Below are 24095 nucleotides of genomic sequence, written 5' to 3' on the forward strand. Positions count from 1 at the left end.
CCTCTCTGACCCCACCCATTCTGCCCAGGCTCCTCCTAAGCCCCTCCTCTGCTGTCTGACCCCACCCATTCTGCCCAGGCTCCTCCTATAACCCCTCCTCTCTGACCCCACCCATTCTGCCCAGGCTCCTCCTATACCCCTCCTATTTGACCCCACCCAATCTGACTTGGCTCCTCCTAAGCCCCTCCTCTGCTGTCTGACCCCACCCATTCTGCCCAGGCTCCTCCTATACCCCTCCTATTTGACCCCACCCAATCTGACTTGGCTCCTCCTAAGCCCCTCCTCTGCTGTCTGACCCCACCCATTCTGCCCAGGCTCCGCCTAAGCCCCTCCTCTCTGACCCCACCCATTCTGCCCAGGCTCCGCCTAAGCCCCTCCTCTCTGACCCCACCCATTCTGCCCAGGCTCCTCCTAAGCCCCTCCTCTGCTGTCTGACCCCACCCATTCTGCCCAGGCTCCTCCTATAACCCCTCCTCTCTGACCCCACCCATTCTGCCCAGGCTCCGCCTAAGCCCCTCCTCTCTGACCCCACCCATTCTGCCCAGGCTCCTCCTAAGCCCCTCCTCTGCTGTCTGACCCCACCCATTCTGCCCAGGCTCCTCCTATAACCCCTCCTCTCTGACTCCACCCATTCTGCCCAGGCTCCTCCTATACCCCCTCCTCTCTGACCCCACCCATTCTGCCCAGGCTCCTCCTAAGCCCCTCCTCTGCTGTCTGACCCCACCCATTCTGCCCAGGCTCCTCCTATACCCCTCCTATTTGACCCCACCCAATCTGACTTGGCTCCTCCTAAGCCCCTCCTCTGCTGTCTGACCCCACCCATTCTGCCCAGGCTCCTCCTATTTGACCCCACCCAATCTGACTAGGCTCCTCCTATACCCCCTCTGCCCAGGCTCCTCCTAAGCCCGTCCTCTGCTGTCTGACCCCACCCATTCTGCCCAGGCTCCTCCTATACCCCTCCTATTTGACCCCACCCAATCTGACTTGGCTCCTCCTAAGCCCCTCCTCTGCTGTCTGACCCCACCCATTCTGCCCAGGCTCCTCCTATTTGACCCCACCCAATCTGACTAGGCTCCTCCTATACCCCCTCTGCCCAGGCTCCTCCTAAGCCCGTCCTCTGCTGTCTGACCCCACCCATTCTGCCCAGGCTCCTCCTATACCCCCTCCTCTCTGACCCCACCCATTCTGCCCAGGCTCCTCCTAAGCCCCTCCTCTGCTGTCTGACCCCACCCATTCTGCCCAGGCTCCTCCTATAACCCCTCCTCTCTGACTCCACCCATTCTGCCCAGGCTCCTCCTATACCCCCTCCTCTCTGACTCCACCCATTCTGCCCAGGCTCCTCCCATACCCCTCTGACCCCACCCATTCTGCCCAGGCTCCTCCTATTTGACCACACCCAATCTGACTAGGCTCCTCCTAAGCCGGTCCTCTGCTGTCTGACCCCACCCATTCTGCCCAGGCTCCTCCTATACCCCCTCCTCTCTGACCCCACCCATTCTGCCCAGGCTCCTCCTATACCCCTCCTATTTGACCCCACCCAATCTGACTTGGCTCCTCCTAAGCCCCTCCTCTGCTGTCTGACCCCACCCATTCTGCCCAGGCTCTGCCTAAGCCCCTCCTCTGCTGTCTGACCCCACCCATTCTGCCCAGGCTCCTCCTATAACCCCTCCTCTCTGACCCCACCCATTCTGCCCAGGCTCCTCCTATACCCCTCCTATTTGACCCCACCCAATCTGACTTGGCTCCTCCTAAGCCCCTCCTCTGCTGTCTGACCCCACCCATTCTGCCCAGGCTCCGCCTAAGCCCCTCCTCTCTGACCCCACCCATTCTGCCCAGGCTCCGCCTAAGCCCCTCCTCTCTGACCCCACCCATTCTGCCCAGGCTCCTCCTAAGCCCCTCCTCTGCTGTCTGACCCCACCCATTCTGCCCAGGCTCCTCCTATAACCCCTCCTCTCTGACTCCACCCATTCTGCCCAGGCTCCTCCTATACCCCCTCCTCTCTGACCCCACCCATTCTGCCCAGGCTCCTCCTAAGCCCCTCCTCTGCTGTCTGACCCCACCCATTCTGCCCAGGCTCCTCCTATACCCCTCCTCTCTGACCTCACCCAATCTGACTAGGCTCCTCCTATACCCATTCTGCCCAGGCTCCTCCTATACCCCTCCTATTTGACCCCACCCAATCTGACTTGGCTCCTCCTAAGCCCCTCCTCTGCTGTCTGACCCCACCCATTCTGCCCAGGCTCCTCCTATTTGACCCCACCCAATCTGACTAGGCTCCTCCTATACCCCCTCTGCCCAGGCTCCTCCTAAGCCCGTCCTCTGCTGTCTGACCCCACCCATTCTGCCCAGGCTCCTCCTATACCCCTCCTATTTGACCCCACCCAATCTGACTTGGCTCCTCCTAAGCCCCTCCTCTGCTGTCTGACCCCACCCATTCTGCCCAGGCTCCTCCTAAGCCACTCCTCTCTGACCCCACCCATTCTGCCCAGGCTCCTCCTAAGCCCCTCCTCTGCTGTCTGACCCCACCCATTCTGCCTAGGCTCCTCCTAAGCCACTCCTCTCTGACCCCACCCATTCTGCCCAGGCTCCTCCTAAGCCCCTCCTCTGCTGTCTGACCCCACCCAACCTGCCCAGGCTCCTCCTATACCCCTCCTCTCTGACCCCACCCAATCTGACTAGGCTCTCCTAAGCCCCTCCTCTGCTGTCTGACCCCACCCATTCTGCCCAGGCTCCTCCTATTTGACCCCACCCAATCTGACTAGGTTCCTCCTAAGCCCCTCCTCTGCTGTCTGGCCCCACCCAACCTGCCCAGGCTCCTCCTATACCCCTCCTCTCTGACCCCACCCAATCTGACTAGGCTCCTCCTAAGCCCCTCCTCTGCTGTCTGACCCCCACCCATTCTGCCCAGGCTCCTCCTATACCCCCTCCTCTCTGACTCCACCCATTCTGCCCAGGCTCCTCCTATACCCCCTCCTCTCTGACTCCACCCATTCTGCCCAGGCTCCTCCCATACCCCTCTGACCCCACCCATTCTGCCCAGGCTCCTCCTATTTGACCACACCCAATCTGACTAGGCTCCTCCTAAGCCCGTCCTCTGCTGTCTGACCCCACCCATTCTGCCCAGGCTCCTCCTATACCCCCTCCTCTCTGACCCCACCCATTCTGCCCAGGCTCCTCCTATACCCCTCCTATTTGACCCCACCCAATCTGACTTGGCTCCTCCTAAGCCCCTCCTCTGCTGTCTGACCCCACCCATTCTGCCCAGGCTCCGCCTAAGCCCCTCCTCTCTGACCCCACCCATTCTGCCCAGGCTCCGCCTAAGCCCCTCCTCTCTGACCCCACCCATTCTGCCCAGGCTCCTCCTAAGCCCCTCCTCTGCTGTCTGACCCCACCCATTCTGCCCAGGCTCCTCCTATAACCCCTCCTCTCTGACTCCACCCATTCTGCCCAGGCTCCTCCTATACCCCCTCCTCTCTGACCCCACCCATTCTGCCCAGGCTCCTCCTAAGCCCCTCCTCTGCTGTCTGACCCCACCCATTCTGCCCAGGCTCCTCCTATACCCCTCCTCTCTGACCTCACCCAATCTGACTAGGCTCCTCCTATACCCATTCTGCCCAGGCTCCTCCTATAACCCCTCCTCTCTGACTCCACCCATTCTGCCCAGGCTCCTCCTATACCCCCTCCTCTCTGACTCCACCCATTCTGCCCAGGCTCCTCCCATACCCCTCTGACCCCACCCATTCTGCCCAGGCTCCTCCTATTTGACCACACCCAATCTGACTAGGCTCCTCCTAAGCCCCTCCTCTGCTGTCTGACCCCACCCATTCTGACCAGGCTCCTCCTATTTGACCCCACCCAATCTGACTTGGCTCCTCCTAAACCCCTCCTCTGCTGTCTGGCCCCACCCATTCTGCCCAGGCTCCTCCTATACCCCCTCTTCTCTGACTCCACCCATTCTGCCCAGGCTCCTCCTATACCCCTCCTCTCTGACCTCACCCAATCTGACTAGGCTCCTCCTATACCCATTCTGCCCAGGCTCCTCCTATAACCCCTCCTCTCTGACCCCACCCATTCTGCCCAGGCTCCTCCTATACCCCTCCTATTTGACCCCACCCAATCTGACTTGGCTCCTCCTAAGCCCCTCCTCTGCTGTCTGACCCCACCCATTCTGCCCAGGCTCCTCCTATTTGACCCCACCCAATCTGACTAGGCTCCTCCTATACCCCCTCTGCCCAGGCTCCTCCTATTTGACCCCACCCAATCTGACTTGGCTCCTCCTAAGCCCCTCCTCTGCTGTCTGACCCCACCCATTCTGCCCAGGCTCCTCCTATTTGACCCCACCCAATCTGACTAGGCTCCTCCTAAGCCCCTCCTCTGCTGTCTGACCCCACCCATTCTGCCCAGGCTCCTCCTATTTGACCCCACCCAATCTGACTAGGTTCCTCCTATGCCCCTAGGCTAGGCTCCTCCTAAGCCCCTCCTCTGCTGTCTGACCCCACCCATTCTGCCCAGGCTCCTCCTATACCCCTCCTCTCTGACCTCACCCAATCTGACTAGGCTCCTCCTATACCCCCTCTGCCCAGGCTCCTCCAATACCCCTCCTCTCTGACCCCACCCAATCTGACTAGGCTCCTCCTAAGCCCCTCATCTGCAGTCTGACCCCACCCATTCTGCCCAGGCTCCTCCTATACCCTTCCTCTCTGACCCCACCCAATCTGACTAGGCTCCTCCTAAGCCCCTCCTCTGCTGTCTGACCCCACCCATTCTGCCCAGGCTCCTGCTATACCCCCTCCTCTCTGACTCCACCCATTCTGCCCAGGCTCCTCCTATTTGACCCCACCCAATCTGACTAGGCTCCTCCTAAGCCCGTCCTCTGCTGTCTGACCCCACCCATTCTGCCCAGGCTCCTCCTATACCCCCTCCTCTCTGACCCCACCCATTCTGCCCAGGCTCCTCCTATACCCCCTCTGCCCAGGCTCCTCCTATTTGACCCCACCCAATCTGACTTGGCTCCTCCTAAGCCCCTCCTCTGCTGTCTGACCCCACCCATTCTGCCCAGGCTCCTCCTATTTGACCCCACCCAATCTGCCCAGGCTCCTCCTCTGCTGTCTGACCCCACCCATTCTGCCCAGGCTCCTCCTAAGCCCCTCCTCTGCTGTCCCCACCCATTCTGCCCAGGCTCCTCCCATACCCCTCTGACCCCACCCATTCTGCCCAGGCTCCTCCTATACCCCTCCTATACCCCTCCTATTTGACCCCACCGACTTGGCTCCTCCTAAGCCCCTCCTCTGCTGTCTGACCCCACCCATTCTGCCCAGGCTCCTCCTATTTGACCCCACCCAATCTGACTAGGCTCCTCCTAAGCCCCTCCTCTGCTGTCTGACCCCACCCATTCTGCCCAGGCTCCTCCTATTTGACCCCACCCAATCTGACTAGGCTTCTCCTAAGCCCCTCCTCTGCTGTCTGACCCCACCCATTCTGCCCAGGCTCCTCCTATTTGACCCCACCCAACCTGCCCAGGCTCCTCCTATACCCCTCCTCTCTGACCCCACCCAATCTGACTAGGCTCCTCCTAAGCCCCTAGGCTCCTCCTAAGCCCCTCCTCTCTGACCCCACCCAATCTGACTAGGCTCCTCTTAAGCCCCTCTTCTGCTGTCTGACCCCACCCATTCTGCCCAGGCTCCTCCTATTTGACCCCACCCAATCTGACTAGGCTTCTCCTAAGCCCCTCCTCTGCTGTCTGACCCCACCCATTCTGCCCAGGCTCCTCCTATTTGACCCCACCCAACCTGCCCAGGCTCCTCCTATACCCCTCCTCTCTGACCCCACCCAATCTGACTAGGCTCCTCCTAAGCCCCTAGGCTCCTCCTAAGCCCCTCCTCTCTGACCCCACCCAATCTGACTAGGCTCCTCCTAAGCCCCTCCTCTGCTGTCTGACCCCACCCAACCTGCCCAGGCTCCTCCTATACCCCTCCTCTCTGACCCCACCCAATCTGACTAGGCTCTCCTAAGCCCCTCCTCTGCTGTCTGACCCCACCCATTCTGCCCAGGCTCCTCCTATTTGACCCCACCCAATCTGACTAGGTTCCTCCTAAGCCCCTCCTCTGCTGTCTGGCCCCACCCAACCTGCCCAGGCTCCTCCTATACCCCTCCTCTCTGACCCCACCCAATCTGACTAGGCTCCTCCTAAGCCCCTCCTCTGCTGTCTGACCCCCACCCATTCTGCCCAGGCTCCTCCTATACCCCCTCCTCTCTGACTCCACCCATTCTGCCCAGGCTCCTCCTATACCCCCTCCTCTCTGACTCCACCCATTCTGCCCAGGCTCCTCCCATACCCCTCTGACCCCACCCATTCTGCCCAGGCTCCTCCTATTTGACCACACCCAATCTGACTAGGCTCCTCCTAAGCCCGTCCTCTGCTGTCTGACCCCACCCATTCTGCCCAGGCTCCTCCTATACCCCCTCCTCTCTGACCCCACCCATTCTGCCCAGGCTCCTCCTATACCCCTCCTATTTGACCCCACCCAATCTGACTTGGCTCCTCCTAAGCCCCTCCTCTGCTGTCTGACCCCACCCATTCTGCCCAGGCTCCGCCTAAGCCCCTCCTCTCTGACCCCACCCATTCTGCCCAGGCTCCGCCTAAGCCCCTCCTCTCTGACCCCACCCATTCTGCCCAGGCTCCTCCTAAGCCCCTCCTCTGCTGTCTGACCCCACCCATTCTGCCCAGGCTCCTCCTATAACCCCTCCTCTCTGACTCCACCCATTCTGCCCAGGCTCCTCCTATACCCCCTCCTCTCTGACCCCACCCATTCTGCCCAGGCTCCTCCTAAGCCCCTCCTCTGCTGTCTGACCCCACCCATTCTGCCCAGGCTCCTCCTATACCCCTCCTCTCTGACCTCACCCAATCTGACTAGGCTCCTCCTATACCCATTCTGCCCAGGCTCCTCCTATAACCCCTCCTCTCTGACTCCACCCATTCTGCCCAGGCTCCTCCTATACCCCCTCCTCTCTGACTCCACCCATTCTGCCCAGGCTCCTCCCATACCCCTCTGACCCCACCCATTCTGCCCAGGCTCCTCCTATTTGACCACACCCAATCTGACTAGGCTCCTCCTAAGCCCCTCCTCTGCTGTCTGACCCCACCCATTCTGACCAGGCTCCTCCTATTTGACCCCACCCAATCTGACTTGGCTCCTCCTAAACCCCTCCTCTGCTGTCTGGCCCCACCCATTCTGCCCAGGCTCCTCCTATACCCCCTCTTCTCTGACTCCACCCATTCTGCCCAGGCTCCTCCTATACCCCTCCTCTCTGACCTCACCCAATCTGACTAGGCTCCTCCTATACCCATTCTGCCCAGGCTCCTCCTATAACCCCTCCTCTCTGACTCCACCCAATCTGCCCAGGCTCCTCCTATTTGACCCCACCCAATCTGACTAGGCTCCTCCTATACCCCCTCTGCCCAGGCTCCTCCAATACCCCTCCTCTCTGACCCCACCCAATCTGACTAGGCTCCTCCTAAGCCCCTCATCTGCTGTCTGACCCCACCCATTCTGCCCAGGCTCCTCCTATACCCTTCCTCTCTGACCCCACCCAATCTGACTAGGCTCCTCCTAAGCCCCTCCTCTGCTGTCTGACCCCACCCATTCTGCCCAGGCTCCTCCTATTTGACCCCACCCAATCTGACTAGGCTCCTCCTAAGCCCCTCCTCTGCTGTCTGACCCCACCCATTCTGCCCAGGCTCCTCCTATTTGACCCCACCCAATCTGACTAGGTTCCTCCTAAGCCCCTAGGCTAGGCTCCTCCTAAGCCCCTCCTCTGCTGTCTGACCCCACCCATTCTGCCCAGGCTCCTCCTATACCCCTCCTCTCTGACCTCACCCAATCTGACTAGGCTCCTCCTATACCCCCTCTGCCCAGGCTCCTCCAATACCCCTCCTCTCTGACCCCACCCAATCTGACTAGGCTCCTCCTAAGCCCCTCATCTGCTGTCTGACCCCACCCATTCTGCCCAGGCTCCTCCTATACCCTTCCTCTCTGACCCCACCCAATCTGACTAGGCTCCTCCTAAGCCCCTCCTCTGCTGTCTGACCCCACCCATTCTGCCCAGGCTCCTGCTATACCCCCTCCTCTCTGACTCCACCCATTCTGCCCAGGCTCCTCCTATTTGACCCCACCCAATCTGACTAGGCTCCTCCTAAGCCCGTCCTCTGCTGTCTGACCCCACCCATTCTGCCCAGGCTCCTCCTATACCCCCTCCTCTCTGACCCCACCCATTCTGCCCAGGCTCCTCCTATACCCCCTCTGCCCAGGCTCCTCCTATTTGACCCCACCCAATCTGACTTGGCTCCTCCTAAGCCCCTCCTCTGCTGTCTGACCCCACCCATTCTGCCCAGGCTCCTCCTATTTGACCCCACCCAATCTGCCCAGGCTCCTCCTCTGCTGTCTGACCCCACCCATTCTGCCCAGGCTCCTCCTAAGCCCCTCCTCTGCTGTCCCCACCCATTCTGCCCAGGCTCCTCCCATACCCCTCTGACCCCACCCATTCTGCCCAGGCTCCTCCTATACCCCTCCTATACCCCTCCTATTTGACCCCACCCGACTTGGCTCCTCCTAAGCCCCTCCTCTGCTGTCTGACCCCACCCATTCTGCCCAGGCTCCTCCTATTTGACCCCACCCAATCTGACTAGGCTCCTCCTAAGCCCCTCCTCTGCTGTCTGACCCCACCCATTCTGCCCAGGCTCCTCCTATTTGACCCCACCCAATCTGACTAGGCTTCTCCTAAGCCCCTCCTCTGCTGTCTGACCCCACCCATTCTGCCCAGGCTCCTCCTATTTGACCCCACCCAACCTGCCCAGGCTCCTCCTATACCCCTCCTCTCTGACCCCACCCAATCTGACTAGGCTCCTCCTAAGCCCCTAGGCTCCTCCTAAGCCCCTCCTCTCTGACCCCACCCAATCTGACTAGGCTCCTCTTAAGCCCCTCTTCTGCTGTCTGACCCCACCCATTCTGCCCAGGCTCCTCCTATACCCCCTCCTCTCTGACTCCACCCATTCTGACTAGGCTCCTCCTATTTGACCACACCCAATTTGACTAGGCTCCTCCTAAGCCCCTCCTCTGCTGTCTGACCCCACCCATTCTGCCCAGGCTCCGCCTAAGCATCTCCTCTCTGACCCCACCCATTCTGCCCAGGCTCCTCCTAAGCCCCTCCTCTGCTGTCTGACCCCACCCATTCTGCCCAGGCTCCTCCTAAGCCCCTCCTCTGCTGTCTGACCCCACCCATTCTGCCCAGGCTCCTCCTATACCCCCTCCTCTCTGACTCCACCCATTCTGCCCAGGCTCCTCCTATACCCCTCCTATTTGACCCCACCCAATCTGACTTGGCTCCTCCTAAGCCCCTCCTCTGCTGTCTGACCCCACCCATTCTGCCCAGGCTCCTCCTATTTGACCCCACCCAATCTGACTAGGTTCCTCCTAAGCCCCTCCTCTGCTGTCTGGCCCCACCCAACCTGCCCAGGCTCCTCCTATACCCCTCCTCTCTGACCCCACCCAATCTGACTAGGCTCCTCCTAAGCCCCTAGGCTCCTCCTAAGCCCCTCCTCTCTGACCCCACCCAATCTGACTAGGCTCCTCTTAAGCCCCTCTTCTGCTGTCTGACCCCACCCATTCTGCCCAGGCTCCTCCTATACCCCCTCCTCTCTGACTCCACCCATTCTGACTAGGCTCCTCCTATTTGACCACACCCAATTTGACTAGGCTCCTCCTAAGCCCCTCCTCTGCTGTCTGACCCCACCCATTCTGCCCAGGCTCCGCCTAAGCATCTCCTCTCTGACCCCACCCATTCTGCCCAGGCTCCTCCTAAGCCCCTCCTCTGCTGTCTGACCCCACCCATTCTGCCCAGGCTCCTCCTAAGCCCCTCCTCTGCTGTCTGACCCCACCCATTCTGCCCAGGCTCCTCCTATACCCCCTCCTCTCTGACTCCACCCATTCTGCCCAGGCTCCTCCTATACCCCTCCTCTCTGACCCCACCCAATCTGACTAGGCTCCTCCTAAGCCCCTCCTCTGCTGTCTGACCCCACCCATTCTGCCCAGGCTCCTCCTATTTGACCCAACCCAATCTGACTAGGCTCCTCCTATACCCCCTCTGCCAGGCTCCTCCTATACCCCTCCTCTCTGACCTCACCCATTCTGACCAGGCTCCTCCTATTTGACCCCACCCAATCTGACTTGGCTCCTCCTAAACCCCTCCTCTGCTGTCTGACCCCACCCATTCTGCCCAGGCTCCTCCTATACCCCCTCCTCTCTGACCCCACCCAATCTGACTAGGCTCCTCCTATACCCCCTCTGCCCAGGCTCCTCCTATACCCCTCCTCTCTGACCTCACCCAATCTGACTAGGCTCCTCCTATACCCATTCTGCCCAGGCTCCTCCTATACCCCCTCCACCCAATCTGACTAGGCTCCTCCTATACCCCTCCTCTCTGACCTCACCCAATCTGACTAGGCTCCTCCTAAGCCCCTCCTCTGCTGTCTGACCCCACCCAACCTGCCCAGGCTCCTCCTATACCCCTCCTCTCTGACCCCACCCAATCTGACTAGGCTCTCCTAAGCCCCTCCTCTGCTGTCTGACCCCACCCATTCTGCCCAGGCTCCTCCTATTTGACCCCACCCAATCTGACTAGGTTCCTCCTAAGCCCCTCCTCTGCTGTCTGGCCCCACCCAACCTGCCCAGGCTCCTCCTATACCCCTCCTCTCTGACCCCACCCAATCTGACTAGGCTCCTCCTAAGCCCCTCCTCTGCTGTCTGACCCCACCCATTCTGCCCAGGCTCCTCCTATACCCCCTCCTCTCTGACTCCACCCATTCTGCCCAGGCTCCTCCTAAGCCCCTCCTCTCTGACTCCACCCATTCTGCCCAGGCTCCTCCTAAGCCCCTCCTCTCTGACCCCACCCATTCTGCCCAGGCTCCTCCTAAGCCCCTCCTCTGCTGTCTGACCCCACCCATTCTGCCCAGGCTCCTCCTAAGCCACTCCTCTCTGACCCCACCCATTCTGCCCAGGCTCCTCCTAAGCCCCTCCTCTGCTGTCTGACCCCACCCATTCTGCCTAGGCTCCTCCTATACCCCTCCTCTCTAACCTCACCCAATCTGACTAGGCTCCTCCTATACCCATTCTGCCCAGGCTCCTCCTATACCCCTCCTATTTGACCCCACCCAATCTGAGTTGGCTCCTCCTTAGCCCCTCCTCTGCTGTCTGACCCCACCCATTCTGCCCAGGCTCCTCCTATTTGACCCCACCCATTCTGCCCAGGCTCCTCCTATACACCCTCCTCTCTGACCCCACCCATTCTGCCCAGGCTCCTCCTATACCCCTCCTATTTGACCCCACCCAATCTGACTTGGCTCCTCCTAAGCCCCTCCTCTGCTGTCTGACCCCACCCATTCTGCCCAGGCTCCGCCTAAGCCCCTCCTCTCCGACCCCACCCATTCTGCCCAGGCTCCGCCTAAGCCCCTCCTCTCTGACCCCACCAATTCTGCCCAGGCTCCTCCTAAGCCCCTCCTCTGCTGTCTGACCCCACCCATTCTGCCCAGGCTCCTCCTATAACCCCTCCTCTCTGACTCCACCCATTCTGCCCAGGCTCCTCCTATACCCCCTCCTCTCTGACTCCACCCATTCTGCCCAGGCTCCTCCCATACCCCTCTGACCCCACCCATCTGCCCAGGCTCCTCCTATTTGACCACACCCAATCTGACTAGGCTCCTCCTAAGCCCCTCCTCTGCTGTCTGACCCCACCCATTCTGACCAGGCTCCTCCTATTTGACCCCACCCAATCTGACTTGGCTCCTCCTAAACCCCTCCTCTGCTGTCTGGCCCCACCCATTCTGCCCAGGCTCCTCCTATACCCCCTCTTCTCTGACTCCACCCATTCTGCCCAGGCTCCTCCTATTTGACCCCACCCAATCTGACTAGGTTCCTCCTAAGCCCCTCCTCTGCTGTCTGGCCCCACCCAACCTGCCCAGGCTCCTCCTATACCCCCTCCTCTCTGACTCCACCCATTCTGCCCAGGCTCCTCCTATACCCCTCCTCTCTGACCCCACCCAATCTGACTAGGCTCCTCCTAAGCCCCTCCTCTGCTGTCTGGCCCCACCCATTCTGCCCAGGCTCCTCCTATACCCCCTCCTCTCTGACTCCACCCATTCTGCCCAGGCTCCTCCTATACCCCTCCTCTCTGACCCCACCCAATCTGACTAGGCTCCTCCTAAGCCCCTCCTCTGCTGTCTGACCCCACCCATTCTGCCCAGGCTCCTCCTAAGCCCCTCCTCTGCTGTCTGACCCCACCCATTCTGCCCAGGCTCCTCCTATACCCCCTCCTCTCTGACTCCACCCATTCTGCCCAGGCTCCTCCTATACCCCTCCTCTCTGACCCCACCCAATCTGACTAGGCTCCTCCTAAGCCCCTCCTCTGCTGTCTGACCCCACCCATTCTGCCCAGGCTCCTCCTATTTGACCCAACCCAATCTGACTAGGCTCCTCCTATACCCCCTCTGCCAGGCTCCTCCTATACCCCTCCTCTCTGACCTCACCCATTCTGACCAGGCTCCTCCTATTTGACCCCACCCAATCTGACTTGGCTCCTCCTAAACCCCTCCTCTGCTGTCTGACCCCACCCATTCTGCCCAGGCTCCTCCTATACCCCCTCCTCTCTGACCTCACCCAATCTGACTAGGCTCCTCCTATACCCATTCTGCCCAGGCTCCTCCTATACCCCCTCCACCCAATCTGACTAGGCTCCTCCTATACCCCTCCTCTCTGACCTCACCCAATCTGACTAGGCTCCTCCTAAGCCCCTCCTCTGCTGTCTGACCCCACCCAACCTGCCCAGGCTCCTCCTATACCCCTCCTCTCTGACCCCACCCAATCTGACTAGGCTCTCCTAAGCCCCTCCTCTGCTGTCTGACCCCACCCATTCTGCCCAGGCTCCTCCTATTTGACCCCACCCAATCTGACTAGGTTCCTCCTAAGCCCCTCCTCTGCTGTCTGGCCCCACCCAACCTGCCCAGGCTCCTCCTATACCCCTCCTCTCTGACCCCACCCAATCTGACTAGGCTCCTCCTAAGCCCCTCCTCTGCTGTCTGACCCCACACATTCTGCCCAGGCTCCTCCTATTTGACCCAACCCAATCTGACTAGGCTCCTCCTATACCCCCTCTGCCAGGCTCCTCCTATACCCCTCCTCTCTGACGTCACCCATTCTGACCAGGCTCCTCCTATTTGACCCCACCCAATCTGACTTGGCTCCTCCTAAACCCCTCCTCTGCTGTCTGACCCCACCCATTCTGCCCAGGCTCCTCCTATACCCCCTCCTCTCTGACCTCACCCAATCTGACTAGGCTCCTCCTATACCCAATCTGCCCAGGCTCCTCCTATACCCCCTCCACCCAATCTGACTAGGCTCCTCCTATACCCCTCCTCTCTGACCTCACCCAATCTGACTAGGCTCCTCCTAAGCCCCTCCTCTGCTGTCTGACCCCACCCAACCTGCCCAGGCTCCTCCTATACCCCTCCTCTCTGACCCCACCCAATCTGACTAGGCTCTCCTAAGCCCCTCCTCTGCTGTCTGACCCCACCCATTCTGCCCAGGCTCCTCCTATTTGACCCCACCCAATCTGACTAGGTTCCTCCTAAGCCCCTCCTCTGCTGTCTGGCCCCACCCAACCTGCCCAGGCTCCTCCTATACCCCTCCTCTCTGACCCCACCCAATCTGACTAGGCTCCTCCTAAGCCCCTCCTCTGCTGTCTGACCCCACCCATTCTGCCCAGGCTCCTCCTATACCCCCTCCTCTCTGACTCCACCCATTCTGCCCAGGCTCCTCCTATACCCCCTCCTCTCTGACTCCACCCATTCTGCCCAGGCTCCTCCTAAGCCCCTCCTCTGCTGTCTGACCCCACCCATTCTGCCCAGGCTCCTCCTAAGCCACTCCTCTCTGACCCCACCCATTCTGCCCAGGCTCCTCCTAAGCCCCTCCTCTGCTGTCTGACCCCACCCATTCTGCCCAGGCTCCTCCTAAGCCACTCCTCTCTGACCCCACCCATTCTGCCCAGGCTCCTCCTAAGCCCCTCCTCTGCTGTCTGACCCCACCCAACCTGCCCAGGCTCCTCCTATACCCCTCCTCTCTGACCCCACCCAATCTGACTAGGCTCTCCTAAGCCCCTCCTCTGCTGTCTGACCCCACCCATTCTGCCCAGGCTCCTCCTATTTGACCCCACCCAATCTGACTAGGTTCCTCCTAAGCCCCTCCTCTGCTGTCTGGCCCCACCCAACCTGCCCAGGCTCCTCCTATACCCCTCCTCTCTGACCCCACCCAATCTGACTAGGCTCCTCCTAAGCCCCTCCTCTGCTGTCTGACCCCACCCATTCTGGATAGGCTCCTCCTATACCCCCTCCTCTCTGACTCCACCCATTCTGCCCAGGCTCCTCCTATACCCCCTCCTCTCTGACTCCGCCCATTCTGCCCAGGCTCCTCCTAAGCCCCTCCTCTGCTGTCTGACCCCACCCATTCTGCCCAGGCTCCTCCTAAGCCACTCCTCTCTGACCCCACCCATTCTGCCCAGGCTCCTCCTAAGCCCCTCCTCTGCTGTCTGACCCCACCCATTCTGCCCAGGCTCCTCCTATACCCCTCCTCTCTGACCTCACCCAATCTGACTAGGCTCCTCCTATACCCATTCTGCCCAGGCTCCTCCTATACCCCTCCTATTTGACCCCACCCAATCTGACTTGGCTCCTCCTAAGCCCCTCCTCTGCTGTCTGACCCCACCCATTCTGCCCAGGCTCCTCCTATTTGACCCCACCCAATCTGACTAGGCTCCTCCTATACCCCCTCTGCCCAGGCTCCTCCTAAGCCCGTCCTCTGCTGTCTGACCCCACCCATTCTGCCCAGGCTCCTCCTATACCCCCTCCTCTCTGACCCCACCCATTCTGCCCAGGCTCCTCCTAAGCCCCTCCTCTGCTGTCTGACCCCACCCATTCTGCCCAGGCTCCTCCTATAACCCCTCCTCTCTGACTCCACCCATTCTGCCCAGGCTCCTCCTATACCCCCTCCTCTCTGACTCCACCCATTCTGCCCAGGCTCCTCCCATACCCCTCTGACCCCACCCATTCTGCCCAGGCTCCTCCTATTTGACCACACCCAATCTGACTAGGCTCCTCCTAAGCCCGTCCTCTGCTGTCTGACCCCACCCATTCTGCCCAGGCTCCTCCTATACCCCCTCCTCTCTGACCCCACCCATTCTGCCCAGGCTCCTCCTATACCCCTCCTATTTGACCCCACCCAATCTGACTTGGCTCCTCCTAAGCCCCTCCTCTGCTGTCTGACCCCACCCATTCTGCCCAGGCTCCGCCTAAGCCCCTCCTCTCTGACCCCACCCATTCTGCCCAGGCTCCGCCTAAGCCCCTCCTCTCTGACCCCACCCATTCTGCCCAGGCTCCTCCTAAGCCCCTCCTCTGCTGTCTGACCCCACCCATTCTGCCCAGGCTCCTCCTATAACCCCTCCTCTCTGACCCCACCCATTCTGCCCAGGCTCCTCCTATACCCCTCCTATTTGACCCCACCCAATCTGACTTGGCTCCTCCTAAGCCCCTCCTCTGCTGTCTGACCCCACCCATTCTGCCCAGGCTCCGCCTAAGCCCCTCCTCTCTGACCCCACCCATTCTGCCCAGGCTCCGCCTAAGCCCCTCCTCTCTGACCCCACCCATTCTGCCCAGGCTCCTCCTAAGCCCCTCCTCTGCTGTCTGACCCCACCCATTCTGCCCAGGCTCCTCCTATAACCCCTCCTCTCTGACTCCACCCATTCTGCCCAGGCTCCTCCTATACCCCCTCCTCTCTGACCCCACCCATTCTGCCCAGGCTCCTCCTAAGCCCCTCCTCTGCTGTCTGACCCCACCCATTCTGCCCAGGCTCCTCCTATACCCCTCCTCTCTGACCTCACCCAATCTGACTAGGCTCCTCCTATACCCATTCTGCCCAGGCTCCTCCTATACCCCTCCTATTTGACCCCACCCAATCTGACTTGGCTCCTCCTAAGCCCCTCCTCTGCTGTCTGACCCCACCCATTCTGCCCAGGCTCCTCCTATTTGACCCCACCCAATCTGACTAGGCTCCTCCTATACCCCCTCTGCCCAGGCTCCTCCTAAGCCCGTCCTCTGCTGTCTGACCCCACCCATTCTGCCCAGGCTCCTCCTATACCCCTCCTATTTGACCCCACCCAATCTGACTTGGCTCCTCCTAAGCCCCTCCTCTGCTGTCTGACCCCACCCATTCTGCCCAGGCTCCTCCTATTTGACCCCACCCAATCTGACTAGGCTCCTCCTATACCCCCTCTGCCCAGGCTCCTCCTAAGCCCGTCCTCTGCTGTCTGACCCCACCCATTCTGCCCAGGCTCCTCCTATACCCCCTCCTCTCTGACCCCACCCATTCTGCCCAGGCTCCTCCTAAGCCCCTCCTCTGCTGTCTGACCCCACCCATTCTGCCCAGGCTCCTCCTATAACCCCTCCTCTCTGACTCCACCCATTCTGCCCAGGCTCCTCCTATACCCCCTCCTCTCTGACTCCACCCATTCTGCCCAGGCTCCTCCCATACCCCTCTGACCCCACCCATTCTGCCCAGGCTCCTCCTATTTGACCACACCCAATCTGACTAGGCTCCTCCTAAGCCCGTCCTCTGCTGTCTGACCCCACCCATTCTGCCCAGGCTCCTCCTATACCCCCTCCTCTCTGACCCCACCCATTCTGCCCAGGCTCCTCCTATACCCCTCCTATTTGACCCCACCCAATCTGACTTGGCTCCTCCTAAGCCCCTCCTCTGCTGTCTGACCCCACCCATTCTGCCCAGGCTCCGCCTAAGCCCCTCCTCTCTGACCCCACCCATTCTGCCCAGGCTCCGCCTAAGCCCCTCCTCTCTGACCCCACCCATTCTGCCCAGGCTCCTCCTAAGCCCCTCCTCTGCTGTCTGACCCCACCCATTCTGCCCAGGCTCCTCCTATAACCCCTCCTCTCTGACCCCACCCATTCTGCCCAGGCTCCTCCTATACCCCTCCTATTTGACCCCACCCAATCTGACTTGGCTCCTCCTAAGCCCCTCCTCTGCTGTCTGACCCCACCCATTCTGCCCAGGCTCCGCCTAAGCCCCTCCTCTCTGACCCCACCCATTCTGCCCAGGCTCCGCCTAAGCCCCTCCTCTCTGACCCCACCCATTCTGCCCAGGCTCCTCCTAAGCCCCTCCTCTGCTGTCTGACCCCACCCATTCTGCCCAGGCTCCTCCTATAACCCCTCCTCTCTGACTCCACCCATTCTGCCCAGGCTCCTCCTATACCCCCTCCTCTCTGACCCCACCCAATCTGACTAGGCTCTCCTAAGCCCCTCCTCTGCTGTCTGACCCCACCCAACCTGCCCAGGCTCCTCCTATACCCCTCCTCTCTGACCCCACCTAATCTGACTAGGCTCTCCTAAGCCCCTCCTCTGCTGTCTGACCCCACCCATTCTGCCCAGGCTCCTCCTATTTGACCCCACCCAATCTGACTAGGTTCCTCCTAAGCCCCTCCTCTGCTGTCTGGCCCCACCCAACCTGCCCAGGCTCCTCCTATACCCCTCCTCTCTGACCCCACCCAATCTGACTAGGCTCCTCCTAAGCCCCTCCTCTGCTGTCTGACCCCACCCATTCTGCCCAGGCTCCTCCTATACCCCCTCCTCTCTGACTCCACCCATTCTGCCCAGGCTCCTCCTATACCCCCTCCTCTCTGACTCCACCCATTCTGCCCAGGCTCCTCCTAAGCCCCTCCTCTGCTGTCTGACCCCACCCATTCTGTCCAGGCTCCTCCTAAGCCACTCCTCTCTGACCCCACCCATTCTGCCCAGGCTCCTCCTAAGCCCCTCCTCTGCTGTCTGACCCCACCCATTCTGCCCAGGCTCCTCCTAAGCCACTCCTCTCTGACCCCACCCATTCTGCCCAGGCTCCTCCTAAGCCCCTCCTCTGCTGTCTGACCCCACCCAACCTGCCCAGGCTCCTCCTATACCCCTCCTCTCTGACCCCACCCAATCTGACTAGGCTCTCCTAAGCCCCTCCTCTGCTGTCTGACCCCACCCATTCTGCCCAGGCTCCTCCTATTTGACCCCACCCAATCTGACTAGGTTCCTCCTAAGCCCCTCCTCTGCTGTCTGGCCCCACCCAACCTGCCCAGGCTCCTCCTATACCCCTCCTCTCTGACCCCACCCAATCTGACTAGGCTCCTCCTAAGCCCCTCCTCTGCTGTCTGACCCCACCCATTCTGGCCAGGCTCCTCCTATACCCCCTCCTCTCTGACTCCACCCATTCTGCCCAGGCTCCTCCTATACCCCCTCCTCTCTGACTCCACCCATTCTGCCCAGGCTCCTCCTAAGCCCCTCCTCTGCTGTCTGACCCCACCCATTCTGCCCAGGCTCCTCCTAAGCCACTCCTCTCTGACCCCACCTATTCTGCCCAGGCTCCTCCTAAGCCCCTCCTCTGCTGTCTGACCCCACCCATTCTGCCCAGGCTCCTCCTATACCCCTCCTCTCTGACCTCACCCAATCTGACTAGGCTCCTCCTATACCCATTCTGCCCAGGCTCCTCCTATACCCCTCCTATTTGACCCCACCCAATCTGACTTGGCTCCTCCTAAGCCCCTCCTCTGCTGTCTGACCCCACCCATTCTGCCCAGGCTCCTCCTATTTGACCCCACCCAATCTGACTAGGCTCCTCCTATACCCCCTCTGCCCAGGCTCCTCCTAAGCCCGTCCTCTGCTGTCTGACCCCACCCATTCTGCCCAGGCTCCTCCTATACCCCCTCCTCTCTGACCCCACCCATTCTGCCCAGGCTCCTCCTAAGCCCCTCCTCTGCTGTCTGACCCCACCCATTCTGCCCAGGCTCCTCCTATAACCCCTCCTCTCTGACTCCACCCATTCTGCCCAGGCTCCTCCTATACCCCCTCCTCTCTGACTCCACCCATTCTGCCCAGGCTCCTCCCATACCCCTCTGACCCCACCCATTCTGCCCAGCCTCCTCCTATTTGACCACACCCAATCTGACTAGGCTCCTCCTAAGCCCGTCCTCTGCTGTCTGACCCCACCCATTCTGCCCAGGCTCCTCCTATACCCCCTCCTCTCTGACCCCACCCATTCTGCCCAGGCTCCTCCTATACCCCTCCTATTTGACCCCACCCAATCTGACTTGGCTCCTCCTAAGCCCCTCCTCTGCTGTCTGACCCCACCCATTCTGCCCAGGCTCCGCCTAAGCCCCTCCTCTCTGACCCCACCCATTCTGCCCAGGCTCCGCCTAAGCCCCTCCTCTCTGACCCCACCCATTCTGCCCAGGCTCCTCCTAAGCCCCTCCTCTGCTGTCTGACCCCACCCATTCTGCCCAGGCTCCTCCTATAACCCCTCCTCTCTGACCCCACCCATTCTGCCCAGGCTCCTCCTATACCCCTCCTATTTGACCCCACCCAATCTGACTTGGCTCCTCCTAAGCCCCTCCTCTGCTGTCTGACCCCACCCATTCTGCCCAGGCTCCTCCTATACCCCTCCTATTTGACCCCACCCAATCTGACTTGGCTCCTCCTAAGCCCCTCCTCTGCTGTCTGACCCCACCCATTCCGCCCAGGCTCCGCCTAAGCCCCTCCTCTCTGACCCCACCCATTCTGCCCAGGCTCCGCCTAAGCCCCTCCTCTCTGACCCCACCCATTCTGCCCAGGCTCCTCCTAAGCCCCTCCTCTGCTGTCTGACCCCACCCATTCTGCCCAGGCTCCTCCTATAACCCCTCCTCTCTGACTCCACCCATTCTGCCCAGGCTCCTCCTATACCCCCTCCTCTCTGACCCCACCCATTCTGCCCAGGCTCCTCCTAAGCCCCTCCTCTGCTGTCTGACCCCACCCATTCTGCCCAGGCTCCTCCTATACCCCTCCTCTCTGACCTCACCCAATCTGACTAGGCTCCTCCTATACCCATTCTGCCCAGGCTCCTCCTATACCCCTCCTATTTGACCCCACCCAATCTGACTTGGCTCCTCCTAAGCCCCTCCTCTGCTGTCTGACCCCACCCATTCTGCCCAGGCTCCTCCTATTTGACCCCACCCAATCTGACTAGGCTCCTCCTATACCCCCTCTGCCCAGGCTCCTCCTAAGCCCGTCCTCTGCTGTCTGACCCCACCCATTCTGCCCAGGCTCCTCCTATACCCCTCCTATTTGACCCCACCCAATCTGACTTGGCTCCTCCTAAGCCCGTCCTCTGCTGTCTGACCCCACCCATTCTGCCCAGGCTCCTCCTATACCCCCTCCTCTCTGACCCCACCCATTCTGCCCAGGCTCCTCCTAAGCCCCTCCTCTGCTGTCTGACCCCACCCATTCTGCCCAGGCTCCTCCTATAACCCCTCCTCTCTGACTCCACCCATTCTGCCCAGGCTCCTCCTATACCCCCTCCTCTCTGACTCCACCCATTCTGCCCAGGCTCCTCCCATACCCCTCTGACCCCACCCATTCTGCCCAGGCTCCTCCTATTTGACCACACCCAATCTGACTAGGCTCCTCCTAAGCCGGTCCTCTGCTGTCTGACCCCACCCATTCTGCCCAGGCTCCTCCTATACCCCCTCCTCTCTGACCCCACCCATTCTGCCCAGGCTCCTCCTATACCCCTCCTATTTGACCCCACCCAATCTGACTTGGCTCCTCCTAAGCCCCTCCTCTGCTGTCTGACCCCACCCATTCTGCCCAGGCTCCGCCTAAGCCCCTCCTCTGCTGTCTGACCCCACCCATTCTGCCCAGGCTCCTCCTATAACCCCTCCTCTCTGACCCCACCCATTCTGCCCAGGCTCCTCCTATACCCCTCCTATTTGACCCCACCCAATCTGACTTGGCTCCTCCTAAGCCCCTCCTCTGCTGTCTGACCCCACCCATTCTGCCCAGGCTCCGCCTAAGCCCCTCCTCTCTGACCCCACCCATTCTGCCCAGGCTCCGCCTAAGCCCCTCCTCTCTGACCCCACCCATTCTGCCCAGGCTCCTCCTAAGCCCCTCCTCTGCTGTCTGACCCCACCCATTCTGCCCAGGCTCCTCCTATAACCCCTCCTCTCTGACTCCACCCATTCTGCCCAGGCTCCTCCTATACCCCCTCCTCTCTGACCCCACCCATTCTGCCCAGGCTCCTCCTAAGCCCCTCCTCTGCTGTCTGACCCCACCCATTCTGCCCAGGCTCCTCCTATACCCCTCCTCTCTGACCTCACCCAATCTGACTAGGCTCCTCCTATACCCATTCTGCCCAGGCTCCTCCTATACCCCTCCTATTTGACCCCACCCAATCTGACTTGGCTCCTCCTAAGCCCCTCCTCTGCTGTCTGACCCCACCCATTCTGCCCAGGCTCCTCCTATTTGACCCCACCCAATCTGACTAGGCTCCTCCTATACCCCCTCTGCCCAGGCTCCTCCTAAGCCCGTCCTCTGCTGTCTGACCCCACCCATTCTGCCCAGGCTCCTCCTATACCCCTCCTATTTGACCCCACCCAATCTGACTTGGCTCCTCCTAAGCCCCTCCTCTGCTGTCTGACCCCACCCATTCTGCCCAGGCTCCTCCTAAGCCACTCCTCTCTGACCCCACCCATTCTGCCTAGGCTCCTCCTAAGCCACTCCTCTCTGACCCCACCCATTCTGCCCAGGCTCCTCCTAAGCCCCTCCTCTGCTGTCTGACCCCACCCAACCTGCCCAGGCTCCTCCTATACCCCTCCTCTCTGACCCCACCCAATCTGACTAGGCTCTCCTAAGCCCCTCCTCTGCTGTCTGACCCCACCCATTCTGCCCAGGCTCCTCCTATTTGACCCCACCCAATCTGACTAGGTTCCTCCTAAGCCCCTCCTCTGCTGTCTGGCCCCACCCAACCTGCCCAGGCTCCTCCTATACCCCTCCTCTCTGACCCCACCCAATCTGACTAGGCTCCTCCTAAGCCCCTCCTCTGCTGTCTGACCCCCACCCATTCTGCCCAGGCTCCTCCTATACCCCCTCCTCTCTGACTCCACCCATTCTGCCCAGGCTCCTCCTATACCCCCTCCTCTCTGACTCCACCCATTCTGCCCAGGCTCCTCCCATACCCCTCTGACCCCACCCATTCTGCCCAGGCTCCTCCTATTTGACCACACCCAATCTGACTAGGCTCCTCCTAAGCCCGTCCTCTGCTGTCTGACCCCACCCATTCTGCCCAGGCTCCTCCTATACCCCTCCTCTCTGACCCCACCCATTCTGCCCAGGCTCCTCCTATACCCCTCCTATTTGACCCCACCCAATCTGACTTGGCTCCTCCTAAGCCCCTCCTCTGCTGTCTGACCCCACCCATTCTGCCCAGGCTCCGCCTAAGCCCCTCCTCTCTGACCCCACCCATTCTGCCCAGGCTCCTCCTAAGCCCCTCCTCTGCTGTCTGACCCCCACCCATTCTGCCCAGGCTCCTCCTATAACCCCTCCTCTCTGACTCCACCCATTCTGCCCAGGCTCCTCCTATACCCCCTCCTCTCTGACCCCACCCATTCTGCCCAGGCTCCTCCTAAGCCCCTCCTCTGCTGTCTGACCCCACCCATTCTGCCCAGGCTCCTCCTATACCCCTCCTCTCTGACCTCACCCAATCTGACTAGGCTCCTCCTATACCCATTCTGCCCAGGCTCCTCCTATAACCCCTCCTCTCTGACTCCACCCATTCTGCCCAGGCTCCTCCTATACCCCCTCCTCTCTGACTCCACCCATTCTGCCCAGGCTCCTCCCATACCCCTCTGACCCCACCCATTCTGCCCAGGCTCCTCCTATTTGACCACACCCAATCTGACTAGGCTCCTCCTAAGCCCCTCCTCTGCTGTCTGACCCCACCCATTCTGACCAGGCTCCTCCTATTTGACCCCACCCAATCTGACTTGGCTCCTCCTAAACCCCTCCTCTGCTGTCTGGCCCCACCCATTCTGCCCAGGCTCCTCCTATACCCCCTCTTCTCTGACTCCACCCATTCTGCCCAGGCTCCTCCTATACCCCTCCTCTCTGACCTCACCCAATCTGACTAGGCTCCTCCTATACCCATTCTGCCCAGGCTCCTCCTATAACCCCTCCTCTCTGACTCCACCCAATCTGCCCAGGCTCCTCCTATTTGACCCCACCCAATCTGACTAGGCTCCTCCTATACCCCCTCTGCCCAGGCTCCTCCAATACCCCTCCTCTCTGACCCCACCCAATCTGACTAGGCTCCTCCTAAGCCCCTCATCTGCTGTCTGACCCCACCCATTCTGCCCAGGCTCCTCCTATACCCTTCCTCTCTGACCCCACCCAATCTGACTAGGCTCCTCCTAAGCCCCTCCTCTGCTGTCTGACCCCACCCATTCTGCCCAGGCTCCTCCTATTTGACCCCACCCAATCTGACTAGGCTCCTCCTATACCCCCTCTGCCCAGGCTCCTCCTATTTGACCCCACCCAATCTGACTTGGCTCCTCCTAAGCCCCTCCTCTGCTGTCTGACCCCACCCATTCTGCCCAGGCTCCTCCTATTTGACCCCACCCAATCTGACTAGGCTCCTCCTAAGCCCCTCCTCTGCTGTCTGACCCCACCCATTCTGCCCAGGCTCCTCCTATTTGACCCCACCCAATCTGACTAGGTTCCTCCTAAGCCCCTAGGCTAGGCTCCTCCTAAGCCCCTCCTCTGCTGTCTGACCCCACCCATTCTGCCCAGGCTCCTCCTATACCCCTCCTCTCTGACCTCACCCAATCTGACTAGGCTCCTCCTATACCCCCTCTGCCCAGGCTCCTCCAATACCCCTCCTCTCTGACCCCACCCAATCTGACTAGGCTCCTCCTAAGCCCCTCATCTGCTGTCTGACCCCACCCATTCTGCCCAGGCTCCTCCTATACCCTTCCTCTCTGACCCCACCCAATCTGACTAGGCTCCTCCTAAGCCCCTCCTCTGCTGTCTGACCCCACCCATTCTGCCCAGGCTCCTGCTATACCCCCTCCTCTCTGACTCCACCCATTCTGCCCAGGCTCCTCCTATTTGACCCCACCCAATCTGACTAGGCTCCTCCTAAGCC

Source organism: Lissotriton vulgaris, chromosome 7, assembly GCF_964263255.1.
Source record: "Lissotriton vulgaris chromosome 7, aLisVul1.2, whole genome shotgun sequence".
Lineage (NCBI taxonomy): Eukaryota > Metazoa > Chordata > Amphibia > Caudata > Salamandridae > Lissotriton > Lissotriton vulgaris.